A 7,896-nucleotide genomic window follows, 5' to 3' on the forward strand; every position below is an offset into this window, starting at 1 on the left:
TGGTGACAGTGATGATGGTGATGGTAGTGATGACGGTGATAATGGTGATGGTGATAATGGTGATGGTGATAGTGTGATGGTGATGTTGATAATGGTGGTGGTGGTGATGATGATGGTGGTGATGGTGATGATGATGGTGGTGGTGGTGATTGTGATGGTGGTGAGGATAGTGGTGATGATGGTGGTGACAGTGATGATGGTGATGGTAGTGATGATGGTGATAATGGTGATGGTGATAGTAGTGATGGTGATGTTGATAATGGTGGTGGTGGTGATGATGATGGTGGTGATGATGAAGGCAATGATGATGACAATGACAGGAAAATCATTTCTGGGGTGATCTAGAGCTTACAGCTCCTGCTGTTCAGATAAGGAGGGTTGTTTTTACACACTCAGAAACCTTTATGATTAATAAAAATGATAGTCATTGTCTAGGCAGGAGGTCCCTCTGGACTGGCAGGGAAAGGGAAGCAGAGGGGAGGAGCCTCAGATGCTCAAGCTCCGTAGCTTCTTTGCCCAGGGTGGAGGCCATGGCTCGAATGGCTGCCATGAAGGACCGCCAGAAGAAGGACATCTCTCAGTACAACCTGGAGATCCGAGAGTTGGAGCGTCTCTATGCCCACGAGAACAAGCTCAAGTCCTTTCTGCTCGTCAAGCTGAATGACCGCAGTGAATTCGAGGAGCAGGCCAAAAGGGAGGAAGGTATTCTCTCCTAGAGCAAGCTCGTGCTCTCTCGCTCTCTTTCCTGCCCTCTTCTTCTCTCTCTCTCTCCCTCTCTCTTTAAGTGAAGGTGTCCAAGTCTCCTTGTGGTTGCCAAGTTTCGCAAATAAAGATACAAGATGCCTAGTTAAGGTCAGCCATGGTGGTTCATGTCTGTAATCCCAGCACTTTGGGAGGCTGAGGCAGGCTGATCATTTGAGGTCAGGAGTTTGAGAACAGCCTGACCAACATGGTGAAACCCCATCTCTATCAAAAACATAAAAAAATTAGCTGGGCATGGTGGTAAGTGCCTGTAATCCCAGTGACTTGGGAGGCTGAGGCAGGAGAATCGCTTGAACCCGGAAGGTGGAGGTTGCAGTGAGCCAAGATTGTGCCACTGCACTCCAGCCTGCGCAACAGAGTGAGACTCGGTCTCAGAAGAAGAAAAAAAAAAGATGCCTAGTTAAATTTAAATATCAAATAAACAATAAATAAATGTTTAGGATAAGCATGCAGTATTTGGGACATACTTATGATAAAACTTTTTTGTTGTTTATCTATAAGTGGGAAATATTTATACTTAAAAATACACTTGTCTAAAATTCAATTTAACTGGGAACCCTCTATTTTATCTGCCAACCCTAACTAACAGCATGCGTCATTTGGGCCTCTCTTTCTGTTGCTTAGGGGGAGATTTGTGTGTCAGGGTCCCCAGGTTCATCTCTAGGTTTGACGAATCACTAGAATATCATGCGGGACTCAGCACAGGAGCACATTCACGGCTGGGATGCATTACAGTGAAAGGCGCCAAGCAAGATCAGCACAGGGAGAAGGTGGGCCGACGTCTGGAGGAAACTGGGCGCAAGCTTCCAAGCAGACTTACACTGAGCACACGTGGTCCTTCAAGGATCTAACTGTGATCACACATGTCAAGAGTTATCTAGTAGGCTGGGCATGGTGGCTCATGCCTGTAATCCCAGTGCTTTGGGAGGCCTAGGCGGGGGAATTTCACCTGAGGCCAGGAGTTTGAGACCAATGTGGGCAATAGAGCAAGACCCCATCTCTATAATAAATTTTAAAAAAATTAGCTGGGCATAATGGTACATGCCTGTGGTCCCAGCTACTCAGGAGTCTGGGGTGGGAGGATGGCTTGATCCCAGGAGGTCTGATGGTGACAAGGCGCTGAGGGGTAGAAGAAAGCAGATCCTAAGTCCAGGAGTCTGAGGTTGCAGCAAGCTATGGTGGCACCACTCTAGCCTGAGTGACAGAGTGAGACCCTGTCTCTTAAAAAATAAAAGGGTTGTTTTATAGTAGGGTATACTAGAGACTCAGTGCCCCACATTCTTACTGGGGGCTAGTCATGTAGACGCCTCTGCCTAGCACATACCAAAACCCAGACTTCCAGAGGAAAAGCAGGTGTTTGTTTGGCATAAGCTGCCGGCCATGGTGGCATTTGCCTGTGGTCTCAGCTACTGGGGAGGCTGAGGTGGGAGGATCGCTTGAGCCTCACCAGAACAGTGCGGAGTGGCAACATGTAAGGAGGTCACGTGGTCAAGTGTGCCTAAAAGATCCTTTTTTTTTTTTTAAAGAAACCAGGTCTTGCTGTATCTCCCAGGCTGCAGTGCAGTGGTGTGACAGTCATAGCTCACTGCAGCCTTCATCTCCTAGGCCCAAGCCATCCTCCCACCTTGGCTTCCCGAGTAGCTAGGACTAACCAGAAACTCACCACCATACTTGGCTAATTTTTAAATGTTTTGTAGAGGTGGAGTCTTGCTAAGTTGTCCACGCTCATCTTGAACTCCTGGGCTCAAGTGATCCTCCCACCTTGACCTCCCAAAGTGCTGGGATTATAGGTGTGAGCCACCGTGCCCAGCCGGGATAGGGATTTTGTATCAGCAGTGATTAGCACAGTGTATGGCTCTTAGTAAATGCTTCACAAGATAATGTTTGTAAAATGAGTGATGGGTGAAGTTCCTGCTCTATCTCCTGGAAACATCTGGCTTCATCTCTAAGGCATCATCATCATCATAATTATGTATATATTTTTTGAGATGGAGTCTCGCTCCATTGCCCAGGCTGGAGTGCAGTGGCGCAAACTTGGCTCACTGCAACCTCTGCCTTCCGGGTTCAAGCAGTTCTCCTGCCTCAGCCTCCTATGTAGCTGAGATTACAGGCACGTGCACACATGACTAATTTTTGTATTTTTAGTAGAGATGGGGTTTCGCTATGTTGGCCAGGCTGGTCTTGAACTCCTGACCTCAGGTAATCCACCCGCCTCGGCCTCCCAAAGTTCTGGGATTACAGGAATGAGCCACCGTGCCTGGCCATAATAATAATATTGATCACATGACTATCTGCCTGGCACGGATCTGAGGCGCTTCCTTTTGAATGTCACCGTGACTGATTTTTCCTTTTCTAGCTCTCAAGGCAAAGAAGCATGTCAAGAAGAGCAAGGGAGAGAGTTTTGAGAGCTATGAGGTGGCCCACCTCCGGCTGCTGAAGCTGGCTGAGGGTGGGAACCTGAACCAGCTCATTGAAGATTTTCTGGCCAAGGAGGAGAAGAATTTTGCTCGGTTCACGTATGTCACGGAGCTCAACAACGACATGGAGATGATGCACAAGAGGACCCAGCGAATCCAGGTCAGGGTGGCTCTGCTTTGCCAGGCCCTGGGGCCTCTGCGTCCACAGCCACTTTCCCAGAGCAGTCTCCAGGAAGGCTCCGTGAGAGGTCGCAGAGGCGGTTTGGCCAGCACTGCTGTGTTCCTCCAGTGTTCCCTACATTTTATTTTATTTTATTACTTTTTTTTTCTTGAGACAGAGTCTCACTCTGTTGCCCAGGCTGGAGTGCAGTGGCACGATCTCAGCTCACTGCAACCTCTGCCTCCTGGGTTCAAGCGATTCTCCTGCCCCAGCCTCCTGAGTAGTTGGGACTACAGGCACCCGCCACCATGCCCGGCTACTTTTTGTATTTTTTTTAGTAGAGACGGGGGTTCACCATGTTGGCCAGGATGGTCTCATTCTCCTGACCTCGTGATCCGTTCACCTCAGCCAGCCAAAGTGCTGGTATTACAGACATGAGCCACTGTGCCTGACTTATTTTATTTTATTTTATTTTTAAGACAGGGTGTCACTGTGTCACCCAGGCTGGAGTGCAGTGGTGCGATGTTGGCTCGCTGCAGCCTCCACCTCCTGGGCTCAAATGATCCATGCAGCTCAGCCTCCCGAGTAGCTGCGACGACAGGTGTGTGCCACCATGTCCTGCTAATTTTTGTATTTTTTGTAGAGTTGGGAGTTTGCATGTTGCCCAGGCTGGTCTTGAACTCCTGACCTCAAGCAATCCTCCTGCCTTGGACTCCCAAAGTACTGAGATTACAAGTGTGAACTGTTGTGTCCAGTGTCCCCTTGCTTTTTATTTGTATTTATTTTGAGACGGAGTCTTGCTCTGTCACCCAGGCCAGAGTGCGGTGGTGTGATCTTGGCTCACTACAACCTTCTCCTCCTGGGTTCAAGCGATTCTCCTGCCTCAGCCTCCGGAGTAGCTGGGACTACAGGTGCCTACCACCACGCCTGCTACTTTTTTTTTGTATTTTTACTATAGACAGGGTTTCACCATGTTGGCCAGGCTGGTCTTGAACTCCTGGCCTCAAGTGGTCTGCCCCCCTCGGCCTCCCAAAGTGCTGGGATTACAGATAGGAGCCACTGTGCCGGCCTGTAACTGTCTTTCAATAGATGCACACATTTAATGTGTTCATGTCCCCCAACCCAATAGTGACATTACAATCCATGGCGTGTTTTATAAACCGGCATTCAGTAAACTATAGTCCATGGCTGTTTTTGTCCAGCCCATGAGCTAAGAATGATTTTTACATTTTTAAAGGATCGTAAGAAGAAAAATAAGAGAGAGAAATATGCAAGACAGACCTGTAAACCTGAAAGTATTTATTATTTGGCCCTTTTCCTGACCCTTGTTAATTGACAGCTGCATAGAATTGAGGAGAGAGAACTCATTCTCATCTTGGCAAGACCTGATGCACATGAGCATAGTAAAGGCCCTGATAAGTCCTGCAGCAAGGAAACCTGCCTATCTTTGTTGAACCTATAATTTCCCAAATGTCATTGGCTTCCTGGGGGTACTTACACCCCAGTACATAAATAAACATCCCTTAGAACTGTCTGCATGGAATAGAGTCTAAACCCCTTAGTGTGATATTCCAGCCCCTCAAAATTTGGCTTCTACCTGCTTTTGCCAACGCAGGTCCTGTTATGACCCCTAGGACACCCTCTGCTGCCACCAGTCCCAGCTGCCCCGTGCTGTTCCCTCCTCCAGTGCCTTCCCCGTGCCGTTCCCGCTCCGTCCCATCCCTTCTCTTCTGATGGAATCCTGCTCATTAGTCCTGCCCCGCACAAGCGTTGCCTCCTCTGGGAATTCATTACTCCTTCCTCTGAGGGCCCTGTCCTCTGCTTATGTGACCAGGGGAGCTGCTTTCCTTTGCAGTATGTCACTGGTTCCCAAATGTGGGGCATGTGCTGTACGCTGGCCATGTGCAAATGGGCTGCAGCTAGACTATAGGTGAAAACATTTTAATTGACTAGTGATGAATTAATTTTTAAAGGAATAATAGAGCTTGTAGAGCAAACGTGTGATTTAATGGATATTTACTTACGGTAGTAAGTAATAATAACGGTAAACAAAGAATAATAAACAATACAATAAACAGAATGCCTTGATTTACAGAAAACTATTGTAGACAATAATAACAGTCCAGGTGGCTGCAGAAATGCAGTGAAGCTGATTTTATCAGTTAGGATAGTCACAGGAAACTGGCAGCACAGCCAACATGGGTGCATTGGCCAGGCGTGGTGGCTCACACCTGTGATCCCAGCGCTTTTTGGGGCCAAGGTGGGTGGATCACCTGAGGTCAGGAGTTTGAGACCAGCTTGGGCAACATGGTGAAACCCTGTCTCTACTAAAAATACAAAAAATGAGCTGTGTGTGGTGGCCCACACCTGCAATCCCATCTACTCGGGAGACTGAGGCAGGAGAATCCTTTGAATCCCGGAGGTGGAGGTTGCAGTGACCCGAGATGGCGCCACTGTGCTCCAGCCTGGGAGATAGAGGGTGACTCTTTCTCAAAAAACAAACAAACAAACAAAACCTCAACCCCCTCAAACCACCAAAAAACAAAAATAAAATGGATAAACTGAGGAGAGTTTTTTTTTTTTTTTGAGACGGAGGCTCGCTCTGTTGTCCAGGCTGGAGTGCAGTGGCGCAATCTTGGCTCACTGCAACCTCCACCTCCCAGGTTCAAGTGATTCTTCTACCTCAGCCTCCCGAGTAGCTGGGATTACAGGCGTATGCCACCATGCCTAGCTAATTTTTGTATTTTTAGTAAAGATGGGGTTTCACCATGTTGGTCAGGCTGGTCTCGAACTGCTGACCTCGTCACCTGCCCGCCTTGGCCACCCAAAGTGCTGGGATTACAGGCTTGAACCACCACGTCTGGCCGAGGAGAGTTTTTAAAAAGGGACTGATTCTAGCGGTCTAAGGAAATGAAGAAGGGAGCATGTAGGAACAGCCAGAGCTCCAGAATAGGTCAGAGGAGGGAGTGGTTTTGGAACCTGGAGAGAGGAATGGGGAGGTGGCCAGCTGCTCCGCCCTTCCTGGAGGGGTGCAGCCAAACTAGGGACAGGCCCAGTGGGTGGCACACACCCCAACCTCCCTCTCCTCACACCCTTCATCTCCCTCTTGGGCCTCTCACTGGCTGGGCCCACAGCAGCCAAGCGCAAGGGAGCCCGTAGGTGCAGGCCCTGCAGGTCCCAGGCAGGACAGGGGATGGTGCAGGGTGGGAGGTGTACCGGAAGCAGGGAGGACAGACTCAAATGACCCTGCTGCCCTCAGTCCTCCTCCCAGGAGGAGGAAGGCACAGACCCTGATGCCACTCTGTCCTCCTTCCACGATGAGGAAGGCACAGGAAATGGTTCTTCCCCAGAAGTGACCTTGACCTCCCATTCACCTTGAGGCTGCTCTCTCCTTTCCTCCCGCAGCCACACAGCAACTCCCGCACTGGGACAAGTGCAGCCGCTCTGGGACTCAGTCTCTCAATCTGTAGAATGGCACACATACTTGGACTAGAGGAGTCCTCCAAGTCCAAATTCATTTTATAATAAAAGTTTCAAATGTTTATTTAAAAGGCTACAAATATTTTTGGAGACAGAGTCTTGCTCTGTCACCCAGGCTGGACTGCAATGATACAATCTCAGCTCATTGCAATCCGGGGTTCAAGCGATTCTCCTGCCTCAGCCTCCTGAGTAGCTGGAACTACAGGCACCTGCCACCACACCTGGCTAATTTTTGTATTTTTAGTAGAGACAAGGTTTCACCATGTTGGCCAGGCTGGTCTCGAACTCCTGACCTCAGGTGATCCACCTGCCTCAGCCTCCCACAGTGCTGAGCCACCGTGCCCAGCCATGAAAAACATTTTTGTTTAATCCCATATTATGGGGAAACACTGGTATATAAAACAGGAAAGGGAGCAGGCCTGGATGAAGGAGTGGGGGTGGGATGGACGATGGCAGGGGACTGGCACTATACCTTTTTGCTTTCTTGTTGCACCTTTGCTCAAACTAAGGGATCAGGTTTAAAACTTTTTTTAAAATTAATAACAGGACTGTAACATCTGACTTCACCCCTCCCTAGAGGGCTGCGGTGGAGTCACATAAACCGGCTGAAGCCAGCCTTCTTTTTTTCCTTTTTTCTTCTTCTTCCTTTTTATTTTTTTGTTTGTTTGAGACAGAGTCTCTCTCTGTTGCCGGGCTGGAGTGCAGTTAGTGATGTGATCTTGGCTCACTGTAACCTCTGCCTCCCGGGTTCAAGTGACTCTCCTGAGTAGCTGGGATTACAGGCGCGTGCCACCGTGCCCAGCTAATTTTTGTATTTTTAGTAGAGACGGGTTTTCACCATGTTGACCAGGATGGTCTCGATCTCTTGAGCTTGTGATCCGCTCGCCTCGGCCTCCCAAAGTGCTGGGATTACAGGCGTGAGCCACCGCGCCCTGTCCCAGCCTTCTTTTTTTCTTTTGCGTGGTCTCCTCCACCTCCCCAAGTTGCTTGAGACAATCACTGGTGACATTCTGAAATATTTCTTTCCAATTTCAACATTTTCTTTTCCTTCCTTCCCTCCTTCCTTCCTTCCTTCCT

At 48.9% G+C, this 7,896-nt stretch overlaps 1 pseudogene; it reads left to right on the forward strand.

The window, feature by feature from the left end:
* Positions 1-91: 91 nt before the first annotated feature.
* LOC116547223 lies at positions 92-5,073 on the forward strand (annotated as a pseudogene).
* Positions 5,074-7,896: the final 2,823 nt, after the last annotated feature.

The sequence above is a fragment of the Sapajus apella genome, unplaced genomic scaffold, assembly GCF_009761245.1.
Source record: "Sapajus apella isolate SASKATOON/1434 unplaced genomic scaffold, GSC_monkey_1.0 scaffold2400, whole genome shotgun sequence".
Taxonomy (NCBI): Eukaryota; Metazoa; Chordata; class Mammalia; order Primates; family Cebidae; genus Sapajus; species Sapajus apella.